General features: G+C 44.7%; 1 long non-coding RNA gene across 1 annotated transcript in view; it reads left to right on the forward strand.

Annotated features, from left to right (window-relative positions):
* Positions 1-20,206: 20,206 nt before the first annotated feature.
* The window catches only part of LOC126416373 (uncharacterized), a 2,268,185-nt gene continuing 2,260,888 nt past the window's right edge, over positions 20,207-27,503 (forward strand). Inside the window, exon 1 of the long non-coding RNA XR_007575440.1 lies at positions 20,207-20,402. This is a non-coding gene — a long non-coding RNA (uncharacterized LOC126416373). The remainder of the gene's footprint in view (positions 20,403-27,503) is intronic.

Consider the following 27,503-nt stretch of genomic DNA (forward strand, 5'->3'; position numbering starts at 1 on the left):
TTCGAATCCTGCCTCGGGCATGGATGTGTGTGATGTCTTTAGGGTAGTTAGGTTTAAGTAGTTCTAAGTTCTAGGGGACTGATGACCTCAGAAGTTGAGTACCATAGTGCTCAGAGCCATTTGAACCATTTGAATCTCCTGTAGCTGAGACAGCTCAGATCTGAAAATAATGATACTGCAGTGCCTATGTGCATGTCTGAAGGAACAGGCACCGTGGCGGCTGCAGTCGTTATGAAATACATTAAGTGTATTAACAGATGCCAATGCAAACAACTGTCAACTATGTAGGGGAATGACGCCAGCGAAAATTTGTGCCGGACCGGGGGTTGTATCTGATTTTCCGCTTTACGCGGGCGGTCGCCTTAACCGCTTTGGCCATACTTGCACTACCAGTGCACGAATCACGTCTAGACCCAGACTCCCATAGGACTTCGATCCTGCGTCACAGCCAGTACTCCTACGCACATTACGTAGTTTCTGTACAGGTGAGGCCATATTAATTGAAAACTGCTTCCTGGTATCGGCAGATAAATACGATATTACAGTGCATGTGTTGTTAAGCAGCTGTTAAGGCGACGGCTCGCGTAAAGCGCGAAATCTGTGTTTAGAGTCCTGGTCCGGAATAAATTCTCACCATTAGAATTATATCAATACCTTCAGTTGTTGACGGGCGTTGATATATACCAACGGAAACAGGTGAAAATGTGTGCCCCGACCGGGACTCGAACCCGGGATCTCCTGCTTACCTGCCAGACGCTCTATCCATCTGAATCACCGAGGGCACAGAGGATAGCGCGACTGCAGGAACTATCTCGCGCACGACTCCCGTGAGACCCACATTCTCACCTTTTATGTCCGCACAATGCATTCGTAGTGTCCCACCCCATCCCACGCTTTACTCGTGGAAGACATTCGTACCAAGTCCCGTAAGAGTTCGGGAAATATGTGTGCATCCGCACAGAAGGTCATCGCCGGTATTGCCAGAACTATTTACTTATATGGAAAAATCGTTCAAATGGGTCTGAGCACTATGGGACTTAACATCTGTGGTCATCAGTCCCCTAGAACTTAGAACGACTTAAACCTAACCAACCTAAGGACATCACACACATCCATGCCCGCGGCAGGATTCGAACCTGCGACCACAGCAGTCGCGCGGTTCCGGACTGCGCGCCTAGAACCGCTACTTATATGGATATGGTGTCTGTTCTTTTGGACATGCCCCAAAGAACAGACACCGTATCCGTATAAGTATAAATTCTCATAGTCGTCAGTTCAACTGCTTGCACATAATCGCACCTGTGAATACATTTGGGGGTGATCTGGAGGTGGTTTGATGGAACCGAAGACGGTTTCGGGTTTACAGATATATGCAGTTCAGCAGTATAATGAAATTTCTCCTGAGACCACTGATTACGTATTTTCCCTTGCAAAAGGTAATATGTCAATTTTTGCATCGTCTTACTGTCTTTTCACGGCGCTCAGACAAAAAAATAAAAAATAAAAAACAAAAAAAACAAAAACAAATCAAACTGTAAAAGGCGCTTTAGCGAGATTTTAAAAGTAGCGGCAACAAACGTGTAACTTCAGCTAATGAACACTTTAAAATTGAAGTATTAAATACACAAATACCAAATAACTTAGTTTTCAGGCGCACAGCCTCTTCAAACAGTATCTGCCTATAGGAGCTGACGCGTCTCCTTAGAGACAGTTCCAAGGAAAACACTGACTACCTTACAACACGATAAATTAAAATCTGGATTACTTAAATTAAGAGATGGCTCTAAACAATAACACACAGTTACAAGCCCCACTGTCAAAGGGCTGTATACTGTGTTTTTAACAATACATCAGTCATCAAGGTGGCCTTTACAATAGGTTGACAAAGAAGCGCATTTGGGTAGGAATACCTGGAACATTGATTTGTTATCACAAGCAAACAACATAACTAAAATATAAGTGACGACGTTTATACAGTTATTGCGTGCAGTAGCTATTGGTTAGGACGTTAACAAAACACGACCAACTTAAGGTCACAGCACTGTTCAAACGCTCACATGAGAATAAATATAACTCGGTTTTCAGATGTAACCAGAGAGCGGGAACAGTATCACCACTTTCTCAAGGACTCACTAGAAGGAAATCACTGGCACATAGCTTAGCTTTCTAGACCAGATAGAAGTAAGACGACGGCGACAGGACACCAGAGTACGAATAATTGACAAGATTCCCACAACAGTCTGCCACAGTGTCACCGGTTCATTACCAACTCCACAAGCGGCGCTCCACAGAATTACAATGCAGCACACGGTCTACTGATCTACTCTTCAGGATGCTAACAGAGCTCTTCGAGACACACGTGCCTCTAGCGGTGGCCAGGCGGAGAAATAACAGCCGTGTGGGACACACTACAGCCGACTGCCCCGGCGCTGATCGTCGCCGCCCGTGTCGTTCACCGAGCGAAGTGGCGCAGTGGTGAGCACACTGCACTCACATTCGGGACGACGGCGGTTCAAACCCCTCATATTGCCATCCTGATTTAGGTTTTCCGTGATTTGCCTAAATCTCTTCAGGCAAATGCTGGGAGACTTCCTTCCCCATCCTTCCCTCATCCGATGGGACCGATGACCGCGCTGTTTGGTCCCCTACCCCCTCACCTCTCCCACCCACAAATCAACGAACCAACCGCGTCACTCGCGACAACTCGCGGAGGGCCAGCACACAAACCACGGCGCTGCCCTCGAAGAGAACCCCATAGCGAAGCGCACGAGCCAACATTGCCTCGCCACGGTGCACAAGAAACAAATTGACGAGAAAATTTACATCAAATTATCTTTAAGTTTAAAATCTTTTTGTAACATATTTCGAAAGTTAAAATTTTAATTTTTGTAATTTTTGGAAAGGTTAAGCGCACAAAATTTTAACGCACGTCTTGTATACTGGGTGTTACAAAAAGGTACGGCCAAACTGTCAGGAAACATTCCTCACACACAATTAAAGAAAAGATGTTATGTAGACGTGTGTCCGGAAACGCTTAACTTCCATGTCAGAGCTCATTTTAGTTTCGTCATTCCAACGTGATCAAATTGTAAATTTTCACAATCAACGTGTGTGGGCTGACGAGAATCCGCACGCAATTGTGCAATCACGTCATCAACACAGATTTTCTGTGAACGTTTGGGCATGCATTGTTGGTGATGTCTTGACTGGGCCGCATGTTCTTCCACCTACGCTCAATGGAGCACGTTATCATGATTTCATACGGGATACTCTACCTGTGCTGCTAGAACATGTGCCTCTACAAGTACGACACAACATGTGGTTCATGCACGATGGAGCTGCTGCACATTTCAGTCGAAGTGTTCGTACGCTTCTCAACAACAGATTCGGTGACCGATGGATTGGGAAAGTTAAAAATTTGTGCTGGACTGGGATTCGTATCCGGGTCTCCTGCTTACTAGGCAGATGCGTTGACCACTGCACCATTCGCACACGGAGGTCATCCCATAAGCTGAGAATTCTGGATCTGGCGAGAGGCGTGGTAGGGCAGTTCGTGCATGTGGGATGACCTTTGTGTCCAGATGGCGCAGTGGTCAGCGTATCAGCTATGGCAGCCGAGCAGTGCGTTCATCGTGTAGGTTCACCTATGGAGCTAGCGTAGCTACTTGAAACGCCCGCCAAACCCGCTGGGCAGAACAGCTAATAGGATTGTGAAAAGGGCCAAGGGTTGAAGTCAGTTTCTGTCTCTAATTGTCATTTATTGTAATTTGGCAACTGTTTCAGGACTGAAGGCCTCCAACAAGAAATCTTAACAAGATAAAAATCCAATTAAGATATCAATAAAATAATTCAAAAACAACATACCCAAAGTGCAATACAAATGGCTGAGAGCCACAATTAATTTCCAAAATTTTAGAATGTATTACCATAGACCTTTAAAGGCAGAAGGCCAACAAGAAATCTTAAAAAAATCAAAATTTCAATTAAGATAGCAAAAAATAATTTAAAACCCAAAGGGCAAGATATACAAGGTGCAACACAAATGGCTGAGGGCCACAATTACATTACAAAACTTCAGAATATATTACCATAGGCCTTTAAAGGCAGAAGGCCAGCATGTTTAACAACAAGAAATCTTGAAAATCAGCCAGATAAAAATCCAATTAAGACAGCAATAAAATAATTTAAAGAAACAACAGATGCTAGGTGCAATACCAATGGCTGAGGGCCACAATCAAACTTCGAAATTTCAAAATATATTACCATAATCTATAAAGGCAGAAGGCCGCAGTGTTTAATCTTGAAAGATAAATTTAAAAATTAGTTTTGCAAAATGTTAAGAAACAAACAATAACAATAAGCATAAAAATTGAAAATAGCTGACAACATATAATTAAACACCGGTGGCACTCAGAAGGCCTCCAGGGAGGTCGGTCTGCTCTCGTTCACTTAGGTGAGACAGGTGGTGAGCCCAACTACACTTGATCCGTCGAAACCCAACCAGGGAACAGCCACGGACCGACCGACACAATGACTTGCTTCCTGTCAATCAGTACATGAGAACTCAAACCGGCAATGTTACGAACGTGATAATCCACGTACGTATCAGCTGTCAAAATTACACACCATGTTGGGCAGTGACAACAGGTGAGGAAAGGACGCTGCCTGAAATTACGTTAGTGACCAGGGCAGGTAAGCGGAACACTAACGGCCACTAGGCAGAAACTATCGCTGGTACACTGGAATTTGAAATACGGTAATAATTAACTCGCTCAAAAGCACACTGCCTGAGTTTACGTCAGTGCCCAGGGCAGGCAACCAGAACACTAACAGAAAAATCCATTGATGCACTCAAATAGTAGTCCACCAAAATAGTTAATTGCACCGCATGGCGGCAACATCTCAGCAGTAGAACCACTCGGTGATGTCCACCGGAAAACCTCCCCAACAACAAACCACCGAAGCGAACCACCACAACATGAATAGACGTGGCTTGGGTAGTTGAAACCACTACTCAACTTTGACGTCCTGAGCCGGTGAACCACGACGCTCGTAGCTATCGGGCAGCCCCACACACGCTCCGACACTGCGCAGGGACTGCCAGCCGTCCCAGCCGACTGCACCGCGCGGAGAACTTCCTTCGTCCGCAACAACCGACCGACTCACTCCAGACCCCCTTGCCGGAAACTATATGCACCAAACCCAAGATGGTACACGGGGCAAATATCGATACACATCACTGCAGCCATACGTAGAAGGAAGAACAACCACAACGCAACCGCGACAAGGGCGGGAAACCAAACACAGATAGACTGCGAAGTTCACGAAAAAGCATAGTTGGGAGATAGCACGGCTCACTACTGTTGTTTACATTCTGTGGCCGTTTCTTGCGGGCAGTCTAGTACTCCAGATTCCGTAAATCAGCATGTCAGCATGTTCTGCAGTGACAGTGTAAGACCAAAGGAGCTCGAGGTAGAGCGCTTTCTTCGTGATATAGCCAAAATCCCAGCAAACGGCACAGTGGGTATCCACTTATCAGTACTGAACAGTGCGGTGTATGTTAAAGTCAGCAGTGTCCTGACTTGGGATAACTAGCAGCCTTTCTGAAACGCCGACGGTCGATCATGCAGGATTAGGCACGCTAAGAATTCGAGTTTCTGAACTGTCATTCGAACTCCCGCCCGGGAACGCCTTTCGCCCTTATGGCACCGTTCACGTCCATGTAGCCAAATGGTGGACACAGTTTTGAACATACTTGGTCCGCAGTGCTGTCCGGCAGGTAACTGTAGACCTCCAACGTCAGGTACCATCCTACCTCCAGGCATGTGGATACCGTGCGGCCGTCATTTACGACGGTCAACCGTGGACTTGACATGGAACGGCAAGTTCGATCAAAATATCTTCAGCGTCGCCGATGTCCCTTCCAGTCTCCTAATCGACGATTTTCGTTGCCCCTGCAACTTAACACCACCGCTTCGACCCTGCACCGGCGCCATTATCGGACGCCTCCGATACCGCCGTTGCACAGCCTCCACAGCAAGAAACAACCATAGAGACACCACCGGAACCACCGCCTGAGGAAGCCGATCACCCTTCCGAGCCGGCCGCTGTGGACGAGCGGTTCTAGGGGCTTCAGTTCTGAACCGCGCTGCTGCTACGGTCGCAGTTTCGAATCCTGCCTCGGACATACATGTGTGTGATGTCCTTAGGTTAGTTAGGTTTAAGTAGTTCTAAGTGTAGGGGACTGACGACCTCAGATGTTAAGTTCCATAGTGCTTAGAGCCATCTGAATTTTTGAATTTCACCCCTCAGACGACCTGATGGGGTTTACATCAATGGTAGTACCGATGACGGGCTTTGTGCCGGAAGAGTGCAGTTCTCTCCCGTCTTCCGACGCGGTAGACGGGTCACTGAAGCAGCGAACCGTAAATGCAGCCATCCCACAGTTTCCGTTCGGGATGCCTCGCCTGCCGATGATAACCCATTTGCCCTTCATATGGACGACGAGCATGACTCGACTGAAGTCGAGGACAGCATTACTAAAATGTAGACTTTCACGGCCGGAAATATCATGTCCATTATAATTATCCGGGCTGTTATGCCGTGGTCGGTTGATGAATTCTGTGATGATTCCCAACGTTTCGTCTCCGACTGCGGGAGACATCTTCAAGGGGGTCCGTAGGTCGATGGAAGGTCCAACACACCCACTGGCTCGCTACTGACTGCCGCTAAATACCGTGTCCGCGCGCTCCCACGCTGCGGCGTGACGTCACGTGTTTTGAAAACGTCAGTGCAATTGGCCGCTGTCCGTCGCCGTCGATCGCCGTTGCCATCACCCAGTAGTGGACGAGTGGTACACATCTTCTTTAACACCGGCATCCATATACCGTTTAATTTGACGCCCTCCTCCTTTCGGTTGAAATTATTTGGGTGTTTAGCGATTTCGATTCCCTCCCTATAGAGCCTTTCGTAATATCCGCTTGTGACCGCTAGTACTTGCGTCTCCTCGAAACGAATATTGTGGTTCCCTGGCTGGAAAGCATGCTCCGCAACAGCTGATTGTTCCGTTTCTCCTCTTCTACAATTTCCCTTGTGCTCTTCAAACGTTTAGAAACAGTTCTTTTGGTGGTACCCACATAAACATCACCACAGCTGCATGGGATCCTATACACTCCACCTTTTTCCAATGGTTTGCGAGCGTCCTTGGCAGGCTTAAGGTATTCCTGTATCTTCCTGGTGGGCTTGTAAATTACGGTAGTATTCCGCTAAGTCAAGATCCTCCCTATTCTTTCCGTTATGTTTTTAACAAACGGCAGGAAAACCTTAGATTTTGCAGTAGCCTGTACGTCAGTATGATTTCTGCGTGGCTGCCTCAACGCACGTTTTATTTCGGCGGACGAATATCCGTTCTTCATTAGTGCATTGTGGAGATGTTGCATCTCAGCGTCGAGCAACTCAGGTTCACAAATATTTCTAGCTCTGTCCGCTAACGTCTTGATAACACCCCGCTTCTGTTGTGGGTGGTGGTTCGAATCCCGGTGTAAATAACGGTCCGTGTACGTGGGTTTTTCGGTACACTGTGTGGCCGAAACTACCATTTTCGTTTCTAAAAACAAGCACATCGAGGAAATGTAATTTGCCGTCTACCTCCTCCTCCATTGTAAACTGAATTCTCGAGTTTATACTGTTCAGATGTTCGTGGAACCGGCTTAGGTCCTCCCTACCATGTCTCCACAGCACAAACGTGTCATCGTGTATAGGACCCCATGCAGCTGTGGTGATGTTTATGTGGGTACCACCAAAAGAACTGTTTCTAAACTTTTGGAAGAGCACAAGGGAAATTGTAGAGGAGGAGAAACGGAACGATCAGCTGTTGCGGCGCATGCTTTCCAGCCAGGGAACCACAATATTCGTTTCGAGGAGACGCAAGTACTAGCGGCCACAAGCGGATATTACGAAAGGCTCTACAGGGAGGCAATCGAAATCGCTAAACACCCAAATAATTTCAACCGAAAGGAGGAGGGCGTGAAATTAAACGGTATATGGATGCCGGTGTTAAAGAAGATGTGTACCACCCGTCCACTACTGGGTGATGGCAACGGCGATCGACGGCGACGGACAGCGGCCAATTGCACTGACGTTTTGAAAACACGTGACGTCACGCCGCGGCGCGGGAGCGCGCGGACACGGAATTTAGCGGCACTCAGTAGCGAGCCAGTGGGTGTGTTGGAGCTTCCATCGACCTACGGACCCCCTTGAATATATCTCCCGGAGTCGGAGACGAAACGTTGGGAATCATCACAGAATTCATCAACCGACCACGGCATAACAGCCCGGATAATATTAATGGACGAAGACAGCAATGTAATCCCGAATTCCACGATCGAACAACCACGAGCCCTGACGCAAGGTCAGAGGTTTGTCGAACCAGAAGACGCGTCCATCACAAATGACGCTTCTAAATCAGTCAAGCACCATATACTACAGAAGCGAACTGGTGATTTCCGCGTGGACCGACGACATCGAAATCGAACCTGACCCTGGGTCGGAGGCGGTCCCTCTAGCGACCACGATGTAAACATACCTATGCTGAAACCGTAGACATTGGACGGTATGTCTATGACATCCTTCTTCGCTCTCGATTACCCACAACTAGGTAACTGAGCTATGGCGCGAATGTAAGGGGACGTCAGTATTTGCTAGCTGTAAGTTTTAGCACGAATTCAGGAAGTTGCTAGCAGTTCAACATGTTGATTGGCTTAAGAACTGCTAAATATTTAAAGCAAACATATTACTTAAAATACGGTTATTTTGAATGTTACCTTAGAATTTTTTAAAGGTGTTTATGATCTAGTGTTTTTAAGAAAATTTTTGTCTTTACTAAGTAAATTATCATCATTACCTTCCTTTTTTTAAGATTTCATTATATTAAATACATCTGAAATTGTTCAAGCTGAGTGAGATAAAACAAAGGACTCCTTCAGATTTCATTATCATAAATAAAACAATTAGTTAAGGTTGCTATATCAAACTAAGTTTGCGAATTGTTAAATAAATTTTCTGTTAAAAATTTTTAACTGTGAATGGTGCTGCAGTTGTTACCCTTGGGTTCCCATTCCCACCACACCACCACAGCACTGCTGGCATTACCGAACCTCCCATTACTGCGCCACCATTATTCAGAATTGCAATGATCAATACCAACTACGTCACTACGCTCCGAAATCTCGGCATCTGACGTTGACATTGAGCTCCGACAGGAAGCAGAACTGTCAGCTCTGCCTCATGCTGAACCTCTGCTGGTGATCCCCTAGGCAGGGGCGCGGCTGCGTACGTTTGTGGAGGAATTCCTACTATGAATCTCACAGTTCTCCCAACAGCACGTAGCATGGCATTCATCACTATGGATACGCATAACATGAACATCTACGTCCCGTCTGATGACAGCAGAGAGCTGCATTCTACTCTAAAGATATCGCCGAATTTTTTTAGGGCGTTGTGATAGTTGTATACTTAGAGGAAACTTCATCTGTGTCTTGCAACAACAAGCTCAGACGCCTCACTCCAATACCTGTCAGGAACTCCTTATGATCGTCCGACAAGTTCAGTGAGACGTGGGGAGAGGAGTTCGGCAACTAGCAATTCTGAAAGTCGAATGGCTCTGAGCACTATGGGACTCAACATCTTAGGTCATAAGTCCCCTAGAACATAGAACTACTTAAACCTAACTAACCTAAGGACATCACACACACCCATGCCCGAGGCAGGATTCGAACCTGCGACCGTAGCAGCCCCGCGGTTCCGGACTGCAGCGCCAGAACCGCTAGACCACCGCGGCCGGCTCAGAAAGTCGACTTGATCGAATTTGCGTGTCCTGGGAGTTAGCATCTGATGTCCCAGACGTTGAACTGTGACCGCTGGACTTCTCAGACGACACAGTATACATATGCACAATTCTTCTCAAATTGCAATCAGTCTGGCGTAGCCGACCACCATGGAAAATGAACATCACACATCCCCAGGAGGCGGAATGTGAACGAAGCGTAACAGAGACTCGGACGACTTGAGAACGACGACTGCTCACTTACAGAACGACTTTAAAGTGGTGGCTAGCGTGTGCAAAGCCTTCCTTATGGAAAACTCTGATGCGATACGGGAAGGATACGGAGGGATGGCGCCGACACGCAACTAACTACTATCATGCCACATTCTCAGACTTAGTCACCTGACTCGCTCATTTAGAGAGAGGGTCCGACGTTGCCTACAGTAAGTCCTCACGAGAACTCGTCTACAGGACTCGCTGGACCATGAGGTACCTACCACGCTTCATATCGCAGCCGACGACCGACGATGTCGCCGACAGCTCATCACCAATTTCGTCACCCCACAGGAGCAGATTCTCACCCAACTGTACGATGTGACGGTACAAACCCCGGTTACTAGATGACTAGGTCTAGTGTGCAAGGATTGCTTTGTGGAGAGTGAGCGCGCGACATAGTGCGCCATTCGCGGAAGCGCGTGGCGCGCCCCAGCGAGATTTGCAACGTGTCGGTGGGATGCCTCCGCCGCCGGGCGGCCACGTGGCCCACAGCTTGGGGCATTGTTTGGTTTCTCGCGCTTTACGCGAAAACTATGCAACTTACCGTGAAGACTGATGCGGCAGTGGATTGTGGTCGGCAATACGCACCTTCTGAGTGATCGACCTTTATTTTAAGTCACGAGACGCAAAAGTGATACTAACTTGAAAATAGTTTAATATCATGAATACTGAAAGATTTATAACAATAGTAAATAACAACTTACAGGGATGAGCGAGAGCTCGTTAAAAACGTCTCGTCGTAGCGAATTGAGTCCCGTAGTCATACGTTAAGATTCATAAATAATTAAGCTCGTAAAGAGCAATAACAAAGTTTGATAGGAAATTGTTTATAGAATTCAATAGAAAATTCATAACGTAAAGAACGACATCATATAATATCCACAATGCAGAGTATTTTTCGTGGCATCACACGTATTTTAAGCTAGTTAAGTTATACTATACACTTAACTTGCAAATTATTATTAACATTTATCGCCCACCATTAATTAATTATTATAGATATGAAGATTTTGAGCAGCGCAATGTGTTGATCGCTATAGATTGCGTCTAAAAACAGTGCTATATGCAGTTCTATGTTAAAAGTTTGCAGCACAGATGTAAATAAACAAATTTGCGATAAGTGGCGAAGTTTTGCAAAAACAAAACTTGATTTCCGGGCAGTACAATAAACCTAGACATTAATGTAACGTAGGAAATAAGATGACCGAGCGAGGTGGCGCAGTGGCTAGCACACTGGACTCGCATTCGGGAGGAAGACGGTTAAATTCCGTCTCCGGCCATCCTGATTTAGGTTTCCCGCGTTTTCCCTAAATCGGTCCAGGTAAATGCCAGGATGGTTCCTTTGAAAGGGCACGGCCGACTTCCTTCCCCGTCATTCGCTAATACGAATAGACCGATGACCTCGCTGTCTGGTCTCCTTCCCCAAACAATCCAACCCAACCTAAATAAGATGTACTTTTTAGCGCGGTTCCGATGGTGTACTTGTTTCTGTTGAGGGATGTATGTGTCAAGATTTATAACCTTAACTGGTTAGATTGGTACTTGCATAACCAGGGGGGATAGACATTCGAGCCTATATAAGCGAGCGGCCATCTTGGCCAGGGGGCAGTCGTTGGGCGGAGTTGGCCGGTGCATGGCGAGCGAGCCCCACTTGTGGGTGGCCCATGTGGTCGTTTGAGTAAGAATTTTTCGCGCCGATCTATTTCGATAAAAGTGTGCAAGCATATATTTGGTGAATTGGAAGTGCTACGATTATTTGTATGAGTACGAATTACGAGGTATACATCGACGTAAGTGAACATGTGGCGATCTGTGATTTCGCGCCAAAACTCCTAGTACAAAGAGGACAATGGGACTCGCGGTTATGTTCGAGTTGACTGAGTAACTTTCGATTATAGCAGCCTACATTACTGCTATTAGGGGCTCGGAGTCAAATTATTATTAAAGTAAAACTAAACCGTCTCACCAGTGCTAATTTCGTTGTGTGAAAGAAAAGGACGACGCCAATAAACAGTGATGATAATAACTTAACTGAACTGTGTCGTGAAAATGATTTTGCTATAATAATCGCCCAATATTTGGTTCCCTAGCATAAGCTGTACTCATATCTGAGTGAACATTAATTCAAAAATTATTATTAGTGCGCGGGTGTGGAACAGTGTACTAATGTACCCACTGTGGAAATCATCCCCTGAGACTTAATTCAGAGCCAAAATTTGCACTAACAATTCTTAACGAACATTTGTAAAAGCACATTCGTGTGAACTCTACAACCGCACTTATTTTCCGCCCTGTCGCAATGAAATAGTCACCACCTTCACCGATCACTACTGGGACATCGTTGGCACAGGGATTGCAGATGCAACAGCAGCTAATCAGGTGGAATATCACTAACACCATTCCCAATGGAGAGAATACCGAACTGCTGGATCTGATCACCAGGGACGAAACGGTGGCTGCCATTAACAAGGGTGTCAATAACTAATCTCCCGCTATGGATGGTCTGCCTATAGAGTTCTATCGTGCCTTCTCGACGTTAATAACGCCAAGATGGAGCAGCACGTTTCAAGAACTTTTCACGCTGGGCCATGTTGTCCCTCCTAGCTTTGTCACAGGCATCATCATTCCTATGCACAAGCTACGCCTGTTTGTGGCAATCGCTGATTACAGTCTGCTTACCCTCCTTAATGCGGTCTACGAAATCTTTATGTTCCTCGGAGATCCCACAGGAGATCGGAGGAGCAGACGGGAGTGTAATGGACAGGGACTGCGGGTAAGCAGCGCTTAGTGTGAATATGGATCGGCGCTGAGGGGTACCCGGATAGTCCGTGCAGTTGCGATAACGGTGTGTCTTGGATGATGTAGTAAGCGGGAGATCCTGGGTTCAAATCCCTGTCCGGTACACATTTTTGCTAGTCGCCACTGATTCTGCATAGTGTTCCGCTGCGGCTGACAGCACTGATTCCCCTTCCATTTACATGTAGTGTTTCACAGCTGCGGGATCAGCGCGCTGTCTGTTCTTTCGAAGGAACAGGTACCACGCATTCATATAATACACTACTGGCCATTAAGATGGCTACACCACGAAGATGACGTGCTACAGACGCGAAATTTAACCGTCAGGAACAAGATGCTGTGATATGCAAATGATTAGCTTTTCAGAGCATTCACACAAGGTTGGCGCTGGTGGTGACACCTACAACGTGCTGACATGAGGAAAGTTTCCAACCGATTTCTCATACACAAACAGCAGTTGACCGCCGTTGCCTGGTGAAACGTTGTTGTGATGCCCCGTGTAAGGAGGAGAAATGCACAACATCACGTTTCCGACTTTGATAAATGTCGGATTGTAGCCTCTCTCGATTGCGGTTTATCGTATCGCGACAATGCTGCTCGCGTTGGTCGAGATCCAATGACTGTTAGCAGAATATGGAATCGGTGGGTTCAGGAGGGTAATACGGAACGCCGTGCTGGATCCCAACGGCCTTCCCAACGGCCTCGTATCACTAGCAGTCGAGATGACAGGCATGTTATCCGCATGGCTGTAACTGATCGTGCAGCCACGTCTCCATCCCTGAGTCAACACATGGGGACGTTTGCTAGACAACAACCATCTGCGCGAACAGTTCGACGACGTTTGCAGCAGCTTGGACTATCAGCTCGGAGAACATTGCTGCGCTTGCCCTTGCCGCTGCATCACAGAGAGGAGCGCCTGCGATGGTGTACTCAACGACGAACCTGGGTGCATAAATGGCGGAACGTCATTTTGTCGGATGAATCCAGATTCTGCTTACAGCTTCATGATGGTCGCATCCGTGTTTGGCGACATCGCAGTGAACGGACATTGGAAGCGTGTATTCGTCATCGCCATAGTGGCGTATCACCCGGCGTGATGGTATGGGGTGCCACTGGTTACACGTCTCGGTAAACCTCTTGTTCTCATTGACGGCACTTTGAACAGTGGGCGTTACATTTCAGATGTGTTACGACCCGTGGCTCTACCCTTAATTTGATCCCTGCGAAATCCTACATTTCAGCAGGATAATGCACGACCGCATGTTGCAGGTCCTGTACGGGCCTTTCTGGATACTGAAAATGTTCGACTGCTGCCTTGGACATCACATTCTCACCAATTGAAAACGCCTGGTCAATGGTGGCCGAGCAACTGGCTCGTCGCAATTCGCCAGTCACTACTCTTGATGAACTGTGGTATCGTGTTGAAGCTGCATGGGCAGCTGTACCTGTCCACGCCATCCAAGCTCTGTTTGACTCAATGCCCAGGCGTATCAAGGCCGTTATCACGCCCAGAGGTGGTTGTTCTGGGTACCGATTTCTCAGGATCTATGCACCCAAATTGTGTGAAAATGTAATCACATGTCAGGTCTAGTATAATATATTTGTCCAATGAATACCCGTTAATCATCTGCATTTCTTTTTTGGCGTCGCAATTTTAATGGCCAGTAGTTTATCTGACGGGGGAGGCAGTCTTTAAGGTCCGATATGAAATGCTTACCCTGCCTCCATGTGAGGGGGGAATGATCTTTTGACATACAGCACAGCTCTGTGTATGTGCGCGATGCGGACGCAAATAGACTGGAACGTGAGCATCCAATACACGCAGTCTGGTGGACGCCCTCATGCGATCTCTATTGTGGCCTATAGCTACGTGCATCCCGCATTCCCGACCAAGCCTCCTCCTCCGGCGAAAGACATCTGCAGACGGCGACTATTTGCAGGCGTGGCTGATGGATGGTGTGTCAGGAGGCTCTCTCCCAGTTCGCCACTTGCCAGTTCCTCAGGGAAGAGGAGGTGGTTGTAACCTTTGTACGCCGTTGGGCTCAGTAGAAGAGGAGTGACTTTTAACTATTTATTTCTGCAAGTACATCACTCCTTTACCGATGCTACGGCTGTCATCTGCCCCTGCTCGTCTGGGAGTGCCACGAGCGCCCGGCAGCTACTCAGCCAGGGGAATGTGCATCTCCACCCTCCGCACTTGAAGAAGGTGACGCGTGCGATGTGGCTTACACACATCGGCCTAGGAGATCTTAGTTCCCCTCCCGCAATTGTGGCTCATCTCTGCTCTCTGAACCCCGATGACGGTTGCCGTGTGGTCGAGAAGTGCGCCTGCCGTGCAGGTAGACCCTGTGGCTTCGCTGAAGTGTCAGAAGCGCTGGTATCCTGGCCCAAGTCACACGGAAGACCACCAGAACTTCCCAGCTGCATTGGAAGCTGTCAGCAGCGCCGAACTCGTGACGAGTTCTTACGGAGAGGAAGGCATCTCTCCGGCAGCTGCTAGCGTTGTTGAGTACAAGCAGGAAATCTACAACAGACTTATACCCAGCGTTAATACGCGTCCTGTACGCAATCGATCCTTCTGACCAACTGCCTTCTCAACTCAAATGCAGGAGTTTTTATAGTCTGAAATATCGGTTGGTGGTGACCCAACGTCACTTGTAGTGACCGCCTAGGCTTTCCTAATACGAATGTATCAGCGATTCGTATCGCGCCCTATTTGCTTAACACATTTGTTATACCAACAGACTGGTCTGTAACAATATCCAGTACGCCTTCTTGCGCTAGCGACGCGGCTTCTTACTTCAAAGTGACGTGATACTTTTCAGTCGTATCGCCTTACTAAGCTCCTGCTTATGCTACCTACCCAGTTCGCGCAAAGCGCTGAAGTCATACCTTCCGCCTGACCTGCTAACGTGATGAAACGCTGTCGTTTCGTGTCGCACTTGTTGAAACTCCCGCAAGAAACACAAAGTGAGCGATGTCTCGCGGCCAGGTGCCTGATACAGGGTTGGTACGTAACACACCTATCTTATCCCACTACGTCGAGTGTCACACAACACTGTCGAAAAGAACTACCTTACGCTCCTCTGGTGAAATGTATGGCGCCGTATCTACCAAGTTTTCTCCTCACATATGTTAGAGCCACATGGTACTCGGTTAACAATGGCAAAATTGCGATACGACAGAAGTTAAATGTAAGTGGATTAGCTGACGCCCCATTGTGTACTGCCTGCCAAAACCTCGACGAGGACATCCGCCGCTTCACACACCTATCGGCCCTTGACATCTGGGAGCTAAGCCGCAAGATCGTCGCCTGCTTTCTTCGTACTCCTCCAACCATGTTTGAGCCTAAGACATAGATGTTTCCTGAGGTCATATACTTTCCAGCTGCCAAAACCAACGACATGCGCTGGATAGACGTTTGAACGCTCAGCTACACCTAGGCGACGGCGACAAATCAGGTATCGGCTTTTGTGCAGGTTACAGAACGCCCACGCCGACTTGGAGCAACAAGCCAATTACCGAACCCCGTTTGCGAACTCTTATGCGTGGTGTATTCGTGTCCCCCGCCCCCCAATTCCCGCCCAGCGGGGGCGTCATGGGCGTTATCCCCTCTCCCATCCTCCCTCCCGCCGCTGTGACTTCCCCTCCCACTCTTCTCGCTGCATCTGCATCTTTCGTCCCCGCTTCTGAGGACGTCACAAAGGCGAGCGTATCTTTCGCAGCACAAGGCAGCCCACATAATGCAGCACAATGTCACTTTACCCTCTCCTCCCACGACACCTCACCTGCACTGGGAATAATTTTAATTTTTTATTTTTTATTTTTTATGGGACTTAACATCTGAGGTCATCAGTCCCCTGGAACTTAGAACTACTTACACCTAACTAACCTAAGGACATCACACACATCCATGCCCAAGGCAGGATTCGAACCTGCGACCGTAGCGGTCGTGCGGTTCCAGACTGAAGCGCCTAGAACCGCTCGGCCACACTGGCCGGCTGGGATTAAATAAAGGAAAGAAAATCTCCACCACCCCACCCTCCCACAACCCACATGCAGTTCCCCGCCCCTCCCGTGTATCCGACTGCGCACAGGTCCGGTGCCACAGTGGCCAGGCATCAATTAGAACCCCTGCCCCCCTGCACTCGGGCTCCACCAATGGATGGTTGTACAGCCCCGATTGTTTCTCCTTTCCTCTCCCTTCGCTTATTAAGTCCATTACACGGTATATACGTTTACCTATTGTTCCTTTTTGGTTTTTGCAAATAAAATTAAGCAAAAAATTTAAAAAAGTAAGCAAGAGACCCGCGTCGGAATCCTAGTTCGACATAAAATTTCAACTTGCACCATAGATTTAAATAAATGCCATTTCGCAGTCAGTGCCCCTAATTCCTTTCCGTCTTAAATTGTAGTGCCTGCTGAGTCAAAATGGTACCTACTCTTTCTGACGTGTCCGAAAGAACAGGCACTATATATATATATATATATATATATATATATATATATATATATATATATATATATATATATAGGGTGGTCCATTGATCGTGACCGGGCCAAATACGTCACGAAATAAGCGTCAAACGAAAAAACTACAAATAACGAAACTTGTCTAGCTTGAAGGGGGAAACCAGATGGCACTATGGTTGGCCCGCTAGATGGCGCTGCCATAGGTCAAATGGATATCAACTGGTTTTTTTTAAACAGGAACCCCCATTTTTTATTACATACTCGTGTAGTACGTAAGGAAATACGAATGTTTTACTTCGACCACTTTTTTCGCTTTGTCGTAGATGACGCTGTAATAGTCACAAACATATGGCTCACAATTTTAGACGAACAGTTGGTAACAAGTAGGCTTTTTAAATTAAAATACAGAACTTAGGTACGTTTCAACATTTTATTTCGGTTGTTCCAATGTGATACGTGTACCTTTGAGAACTTACTCGTATCATTTCTGAGATCGTATGCTGTTACAGGGTGATTGCCTGTAAATACCACATTAATGCAATAATTGCTCAAAATGATGTCCGTCAACCTCAGTGCACACGTGTAACGACATTCCTCTCAACAGCGAGTAGTTCGCCTTCCGTAATGTTCGCACATGCATTCACAATGCGCTGACGCATGTTGTCAGGCGTTGTCGGTGGATCACGATAGCAAATATTCTTCAAATTTCCCCACAGAAAGAAATCCGGGGACCTCAGACCCGGTGAACGTGCGGGCCATGGTATGGTGCTTCGACGACCAATCCACCTGTCATGAAATATGCTATTCAATACCGCTTCAACCGCACGCGAGCTATGTGCCGGACATCCATCATGTTGGAAGTACATCGCTATTCTGTCAGGCAATGAAACATCTTGTAGTAACATCGGTAGAGAATTAGGTAGGAAATCAGCATACATTGCACCATTTAGGTTGCCATCGATAAAATGGGGCCAATTATCCTTCCTCCCATAATGCCGCATCATACATTAACCTGCCAAGGTCACTGATGTTCCACTTGTCCCAGCCATCGTGGATTTTCCGTTGCCCAATAGTACATATTATTCCGGTTTACGTTACCGCTGTTGGTGAATGACGCTTCGTCGTTAAATAGAACGCGTGCAAAAAATCTGTCATCGTCTCGTAATTTCTCTTGTGCCCAGTGGCAGAACTGTACACGACGTTCGAACTCATCGCCATGCAATTCCTGGTGCATAGAAATATGGTACGGGTGCAATTGATGTTGATGTAGCATTCTCAACACCGACGTTTTTGAGATTCCCGATTTTCGCGCAATTTGTCTGCTACTGATGTGCGGATTAGCCACAACAACAGCTAGAACACCTACTTGGGCACCATCATTTGTTGCAGGTCTTGGTTGACGTTTCACATGTGGCTGAACACCTCCTGTTTCCTTAAATAACGTAACTATCCGGCGAACGGTCCGGAAACTTGGATGATGTCGTCCAGGATACGGAGCAGCATACATAGCACACGCCCGTTGGGTATTTTGATCACATTAGCCATAGATCAACACGATATCGACCTTTTCCGCAATTGGTAAACGGTCCATTTTAACACGGGTAATGTATCACGAGCCGGCCGAAGTGGCCGTGCGGTTAAAGGCGCTGCAGTCTGGAACCGCAAGACCGCTACGGTCGCAGGTTCGAATCCTGCCTCGGGCATGGATGTTTGTGATGTCCTTAGGTTAGTTAGGTTTAACTAGTTCTAAGTTCTAGGGGACTAATTTCCTCAGCAGTTGAGTCCCATAGTGCTCAGAGCCATTTGAAGCATTTTAATGTATCACGAAGCAAATACCGTCCGCACTTGCGGAATGTTACGGGATACCTCGTACTTATAAGTTTGTGATTATTACAGCGCCATGTGTCACAAAGCGAAAAAAGTGGTCCAACTGAATCATTCATATTTCTTTTCGTACTACACGAATACGTAATAAAAAACAGTGGCCCTACTTAAAAAAACGCAGTTGATATCCGTTTGACCTATGGGAGCGCCATCTAGCGGGACAACCATAGCGCCATCTGGTATGCCCCTTCAAGCTAGACGAGTTTCGTTCTTTGTAGATTTTTTGGTTGGTGCTTATTTCGTGAAATCTTTTGCTCGGTCACTATCAGTGGACCACCCTGTATATATAAGATTGCGCTAACTTCGCACTGTACCTTTCCTTTCAAAATTTTAAAATTACACCACTAGATAAGAGTAACTGTTGCTATTCTACTGGAACAACATTTTATTTTGTTTCTTTAAAAACTGATATCTGCTGGTACAAAAAGAATTAGTTTCAACGTATTTTCTTCAGGAACAAAATAAAACCCGAATGCGTAATAGAGGCAACAGTTGTTTTTATATGCACATTTATCTGCGTTTAACTACTAAGTTAGAAACAGTAACCACATGTACCAACGATATGTTTGTGTGTTTAATTTCCACCATATTCTTACTTAATTTCTTCACTGTACCATTTCAAATAAGAGAGCTTTGTCGCCAAAATCGTCGTTGGCCTGTGCCCTATTCCAAGCAACACAGAAGCTTTAAAACCAACTGTTTCTATTAGAAACGCCGAGCAAAAGGGAACAACGCTATGCGCGAAGCAACATCCGACCAAACTGTCGAGAGTAATTAGTGAAAGCTGGTATAATAGTCTGTGCCACAGCTACCCTTCCCACCCAAAAATGCAGCTCCGACCGGAGCCCGTGGGTGCGGCGCTTTCGGAACAATTCGGCCGTTTCCGTGTGCATTCGGTGTCGACGGACAAGAGCGCGCCGCTTTCGAGCGTCAGTCGCAGGCGGCGCGGCGTCGCGTTCGCACGGAGCGGTTGCGTCGCGTGGCGTGCGTGGGACATACGGCGATCGCGAGCCCGTGCGTAGTGTTTCGCTTCCCGTAGGACTGAACTGTTGCGTTAGTAGTGACGACCGGTGACACACGCTTTCGAGTGGACTTTTCTTGTCGCCGTAGGTGGGACTGTGTTCTTCAAATCTGCGCTCGTTTCTCGGAGGTAGGAATATGTGAAATCTTCGGAGAAAATATCAGCTCGTCGCTTCACGTACCGCAATAAAATTTTTGGTTCGACTTTCCTTTTCCCTAAATGTGTCCCAAAATTATCTTTTAGCATGTAACTGTAATAAAAACTTTTTAAATTTACCCATATTATACAGAATACATAAAACTGGCACTTTATGTAGCGTACCTTGTTATAACTTATATAGATAACGTTGCATGAAATTAGAGCATGCACGTAGCCTGTAAACTAGTACGAAATTATAGTCACTTAGCAGCAGTATCTTCGAACGATTTTACAATTGAATGAATTTTATCCATAGTTCTCATTCTGGGTATGTAGCATGGTGCTAAAGACAGAGAGTAAATTAGGCGTTACTAGATTCTTACAGATATAGTTTACTAGTCAAAATCATATTATTTATAATATTATTTTGTGATCTTGATTAAAAAAGGATTATTTATATCAATCCAATAACTATTAAAATTTTTACATTGCTTATTTCCACCCAGACTACATCAGGAAACGACAGCATACTCGTATACTGAAATACCACGGTATCTTAAAGCTGTTCGGTACTGCCTTAGGACCCTTTATATCTTTTTTTTCTTGTAGGGAGAAAATAGATATTAAAGTGTTTCAAACCAAAAAAGCACGGAATTTAATTTCGCCTTTGATAAACGATATTTCTAGAAAGCAGCGATTCAATAACTTTACTATATCAATTGTCAAAATATGTGAAGTTGAATATCTGTCTTTCATTTATTGTTTAAACACACGGAAACATTTATGTTGTAGAGCTTCAATAGGAATGAAATTATCCAATGGACACATCTGACGTTTTTATGGTACTTAAAAGTTAGAAAGTTTAAAAAGTAAATGAGACAAAATAGTAACTTGTGTTTGCGTACTAGTTCCCCTTAGTGCCAGATCTTCTAATTTTTTAAAAAAAATCGTTATAACTATTCCACAAGAATCCGAAGTTCATGAATAGTACTATAATTGTAATCTTAGGCCAGTACCAAGAACGATATATTGGCGTGGGTATCCAGCTTTTCCTTTGAAAGCGTCGCTGATGACAGGTTTTCGAAACAGAATGAGTGTTCACGGACAGAATTCTTCATTCCGCTGCTTTGAACTCTACACTTCTTCGTTTTGCTATTGCTAATGAGAATGGGAAACCGTGAGCGAAGACATCATGCAGTGAATCTTTGCTTATCTGGCAGAGCTGTGGTTCATCGGTACATTCAGGGGAGTTATGGAAATACACTGACAGTTGTTGTCGATTTCTGCTTGGATAAAGCAATTCTCAACCTGTCCACTGTATTGCTGCTAGCATGATCAGCGCTTCAAAAAATTGCTTTTGTCTTTTCTTGCACTGCGGATTACTATGTTGTTCTGGACAGACAGGCAGTAGCAGATCCTTCAGTTAAAGTGCTACACGTATAAATGATGTTGGTAGCGTATTTTTTTCATCGTACAATACTACACATGGGAGACACTCGTAAATGTCGCATTTATCTGCAGTAGTGAATAACGTTAGTTTTCAGGAATCAAAAAGTGCAATAACAAAAGATTTGGAAACTTGTTCTGCATCACTGCACATCAGACATGGGATAGGATTTCAAAATACTACAGCTGAATAGCCAAGTTTCTTCGGCAGGTGCTATAAATAAGTCTTCATGTAGTACAACAGACATATTGCCATATGTGTTTCCTTGAAATTTTGAGATATATAAAGCATTTCAAAAATTAATCTAACTGTTTGACAGTTTTTACAGTGACAGGTAAAGAGTTCTGCTTGAAGAAAGGGCAAATATAATTTTAGGCAAGACAGATCATTATTTCAAAGATAATCGGACCTGAAGACAGACAGAATGTATGCTAATGACTCATTCTTACAAACCGAGGTTCGATTACAGTTCTCAACACAATTATTTTAAGCTACCAATGCGCCATTCTTTTAAATTTTAGGCAGATTCTCCTCACGCACCTAGTACTGTGAGTAAATTGAATGTCAATGGAGCTTGCTTGATAATGAAACCAACAACGTTCGTACCACGTATCGTCATGACAGCGGTGTTAGCAAACAGTTTAGATTTCCATTCGCGACTTCACTTCGTAATCTTGATTAAAAATCAAAAGACGTAATTGCCTTTGTGAATGAACCCCATGATATTCATCTTCGTAAATGTTCCGGATTATCAGTTACCAAAAGATACCATTATTCGTTGTGATGCTCTACCTAATTTATAGAACTAAAAAAATTGTGTTTTAAATCCTATGTACATGAGAATTCTAAAAGCTATTACAAGGTTGGTAGATGAAGCGCGATGATCGTTCAGCACCAGTTCTTTTCCTATTCCTAGACGAACTGCGTATGCTGCTTGAAAAATTTAATGTCGGTACCATCTGCGTGAACCGTCTTGATAATTATCTAATATTTATTTTGTACGAGACAATATTTTTCATGACTACTCTTGGAATGCTCACTTCTTGGTGTTTGACAATAAGTGTTTACATTGAACACAATGCCTTTGCTGTTGAATCTCTTCCTAGATAATAGGACAACAGAACGTTTATGAAACGATCTTTCACGGACTGAATAAACATTTTGCCGAAGCGCACATCTGTTCTTTGAATTTTCTCCAATTCGTCTGTTTATTTCCTTAATGTAAAAACGCCATACTAAGGATCAGAACTTAAGATTTGGCCAGCTGGTGTTTTAAAGACCACTTCCGTCGTCGAAGAATGAAACTGCGTTATTATTCACCCAGTGGGTTTCTTTCCCGACGACTAAAATATATGTGAGTGTTCCACTTTAAAGCGCTCGAGATGGAAAGCCCACAAGAGTTGACGATTTTGAGTAATGCCGACTATCATATAATCCGACATAATCGCATAGTTTCACCTATCTGCACTCATGAGATTAACATTTGTGTTTATCGAAGCTATGCTGGTAGTCATTCCACTCCCCATTGCATTCCATAGGAATTATCTGCGCAGCCCTCTCCACGACTTCGCGTTCTTCAAACAGTTTCCCGTGTCAGGGTTCGTGTTGTCCGTGCTTACTGCTGTACATGAGTTAACGGTTCTGCGTTGCCCCGTTTTGCAGGAATGAAAGCTATGTGCGGTATTACAGTACGCTTGTATTTAGGTATTAGAGGGGAAGTTGACTTTCAACCCCTTTGCTTTTTTCCATCATTGCTTGCTGTTAGACCCTTGCTGATTGCACCTACATAGCACTGAGTTACAGGAATCTGTACACGAACTTGTTTGTCAATAATAGATGTTACTGCAGTATTTCCATTCGCGCGTCACGAGCCCACCAGCGGCGAATCACGGACCCTACTAATCATCACCTGCTCTTTTCTCCCATACTAACGAGTGCTGCCGTAGGGAAATCGCCGGCACTCCATTTTGTTTAGTATTGTCAACGCGCCCTTAGTGAAATGTGCAGTTCTGTGAAAACAACCCGCTGCAGTTTTGGAAATAGAGGCCCACTGGATGTGCGTTCCTTCTCTTATAGCTTCTCTAGCTGAAGTTTTCATAACACTACCTCACATGTAAAATAGATCTACTGTAGTAGTTAGGATGTTGTTTGTACCTTTTGGAATATTCCCTTCACTAGGTAGTAACAAAGTACATAACGCTCTTTATAATTTTGTAAGGAGAATTTTATGTGTGGGTTAGCAGCCATTAAAGCATTTTTCTGGAAATAACAGATTTGTGTATGCTTTACCAAGACATGTAATGAAATCTGTTATACTGTCATACCCAAAGAAACTCCAGGGAATGTATTGGCCGCGGTGGTCTAGCGGTTATAGGCGCTCAGTCCGGAGCCGCGCGACTGCTACGGTCGCAGGTTCGAATCCTACCTCGGACATGGATGTGTGTGATGTCCTTAGGTTAGTTAGGTTTAAGTAGTTCTAAGTTCTAGGGGACTGATGACCATAGATGTTAAGTCCCATAGCGCTCAGAGCCATTTGAACCATTTGAACCAAACTCCAGAGCTCACAGTGACGGACAGATCACTAGGACTTTATAACTCATTGTATACAAATCGGTCAAAAAGTAGCTTTCGGACCAGCTAAGACTCATTAAAATGCACTTGCACACACTTAAGATTCGATGACGGTACTCAAGAATGCTCGAAACCGTCCTAAAGCTTCAGAGCAATTTTCCAAGGAAATTACTTTCTTAAATCTCCTATTCGCTTAATGCTATTAGATGAAAAATAAATAACAATTACGGTAAATAGTGATAAACCATTGGTCACTGAACATGAACTGTCGTGTAGACAGGAGTATCTTTTCTTCTGGCATGCGTTAAGCCTTATTCGATCTGTTGCAGCCACCTTTTGGTTCTTCCATCTTTTCACTAGTCTTTCAATGAATCTATCACCTTGCGGAATGTAGTGCCAAAAATGTAGTGGTAATCTTCACTCCATTTGCGACGGAGAGGAAATCCGTTTTCATCTATTTTCTTCAACCTTTTCGTTTACATCACATGTTTTCAATTTCTTCTTCATATCTATATTTCTTTTATAACCTAACAGTGTGTACCCTGTATGTTCCTGATAAATTTCGTTTCGTTGGTCTGTAATCTTATTTCACCCTTTTTTCGTTGCCCAGTATTCACTCCCACACAACAGTGTTGGTACCAACAACTTGTATAAAATTTAAGATAATTTTTTGTTCTTCCTTTGTTCTGGAGATGGAGCTGGTGCTGCTTAGGTAATTAAACACCTCAGTTTTATTTTTTTGATATAGGTCACCTCTGTATATTAGCATGGTCTACAAAAATTTAAATCTATGTATTTGCTGTACGATCTTGTTTTCTATTACGATTTTTGGCCTTACCATGTTTTCCTCACAGAAAGCCTTGGTTTTTGTTATTTGTATTGACACTGACTTGTTATAAATCTGACGTACTTCATGTACTGCATAGTCCACCTTCACTGTTCGAGATTAAAACTGGATCATCTGCAATAAGCATCATAATTGTATAATTTTGTCGGTTAAAATCATTTGTGTAATCCTGTTGTTTAATTTTCCACTGCCGCAGAATTTCATAAATACATGTTTTACAGATCAATGGCAAAAGTCAGCAAACTTGTGGTACTTCTAAGTTCTCTCCGTTCTTTTCTCGTTATCCACAATTTCTTCAATTTTTATATTAGTAGAGATCTTCTGAATTACGATAAGATATACTGATTGGTAAGCCTCTTAGTAATATCTGCCATAACAATTGTATGTTTATTTTATCAAAGACCTCTGTATAACGTATCAAAATGACGTGCGTTTCTTTACTATATGTGCAGCCTGAAGTCTTAAAATATTGCATTCGCGTTCGGAAATAGAAAAGTGGAAATCTGCATCCACTTCCCATGAACACTAGAAATCGTGGGCCTTCTGGTTCAGGCCCGGAGTCGTATTCGAATGTACTGACCTGTAGCTGTCGTCAAACCGATGGTCGGTTTGAACACTGGAGCGCTTTAGCAGGCACAGTCTTCACAGTCCTGTCAGAGGTTGTAGCCGTGGCCTCGCTCCGACCTTTTAACCGATTGCCCAATTCTTTTTCTACTTAGGGGGTCCTCTAGTTTAATGTGGATCTCTGGACCATGGAACAACTTGGGTATTTTTCGCACTGACAGCTGTTGCTAGAATTGAAACTAGAATGATCATAGAGGACGGGTTGATTTGCAATTGGAAAGCCTACTGTTGGATTTTACCACTAAAAGTTACATTTCTTTCGAAAAAACATTTTATCTCGCGAAGAAGAAGCTTTAACTCCCTGTTCACAGATTCCACAGTTAAAAGTAACGATACTCACAATCCCATTATTATTTTTGGAAAATGCATAATTTTGAAATTGTGATTAGTAATAACAACTCCTGACTACCTTAGTATTTAAGCCGAATATAAACATTAAAACACCGCAAACACAATAAAAGCATTAAAGCGCTAAAATTGCAAATAGTTTTCTTTCAAATTTCACTAAAAGACTATTTCTCTGAACACACCCTAATAATATGCAATTAATTAATGAAACAGTTCATCACACTATCGTCGTGCCTTTTTAAGGACCATGAACGTCCAGAATGCACCTTTGGTAACTTCTGTTCCCGAGCAGAAACGCTGTCCGTAAAACAACGTTAGTTTAACTGCTTTTCAATTTCTTATAAAAGTAAAATTATCCTAGAATCATCTCCATTTGCCAGGCCGACGTACGCAGCTTAAAACTGATCAGATAATAATTACAAACTTATTCGGGCAACATCTCTTGCATTCCCAGTACCTTCACAAAAGAAGACGAAGTAAATATTGTAGAATTCGAATCAAGAACAGCTGCCAACATGAGTAACGTAGAAGTAAACATCCTCGGAGTAGTGAAGCAACTTAAATCACTTAATAGAAGCAAGTCTTCTGGTCCAGACTGCATACCAATTAGGTTCCTTTCAGAGTGTTCTGATGCAATAGCTCCATACTTAACAGTCATATACAACCGTTCACTCTTCGAAAGATCTGTACCCAAAGGCTGAAAAGTCGCACAGTTGACACCAATATTCAAGAAAGATGGTAGGAGTATCCACTAAATTACAGGCCCATATCATTATGGTCGATATGCATTAGGATTTTGGAACACACATTGTGTTCGAACATTATGAATTACCTCGAAGAAAACGGTCTATTGACACACAGTCAACACAGTTTAGAAAATATCGTTCTTGTGAAACACAACTACCTCTTTACTCGCACGAAGTGTTGAGTGCTATTGACAAGGGATTTGAAATTGGTTCCGTATTTCTGCATTCCCGGAAGGCTTTTGACTCACAAGCGGCTTGTACTGAAATTGCCTGCTTATGGAATATCCTCTCAGTTATGTAACTCGATTCTCGATTTCCTGTCAGAGACGTGACAGTTTGTAGTAATTGACGGAAAGTCCTCGAGTAACAAAGAAGTGACTTCTGGAGTTCCCCAAGATAGTGTAATAGGTCCTTTGCTGTTTTGTTATCTATATTAACGTTTTGGGAGACGATATGAGAAGCCGTCTTAGGTTGTTTGCAGATGACGCCGTCATTTATCGACTAGTAAA

This window comes from Schistocerca serialis, chromosome 8, assembly GCF_023864345.2.
Source record: "Schistocerca serialis cubense isolate TAMUIC-IGC-003099 chromosome 8, iqSchSeri2.2, whole genome shotgun sequence".
In the NCBI taxonomy this organism is placed as follows: domain Eukaryota; kingdom Metazoa; phylum Arthropoda; class Insecta; order Orthoptera; family Acrididae; genus Schistocerca; species Schistocerca serialis.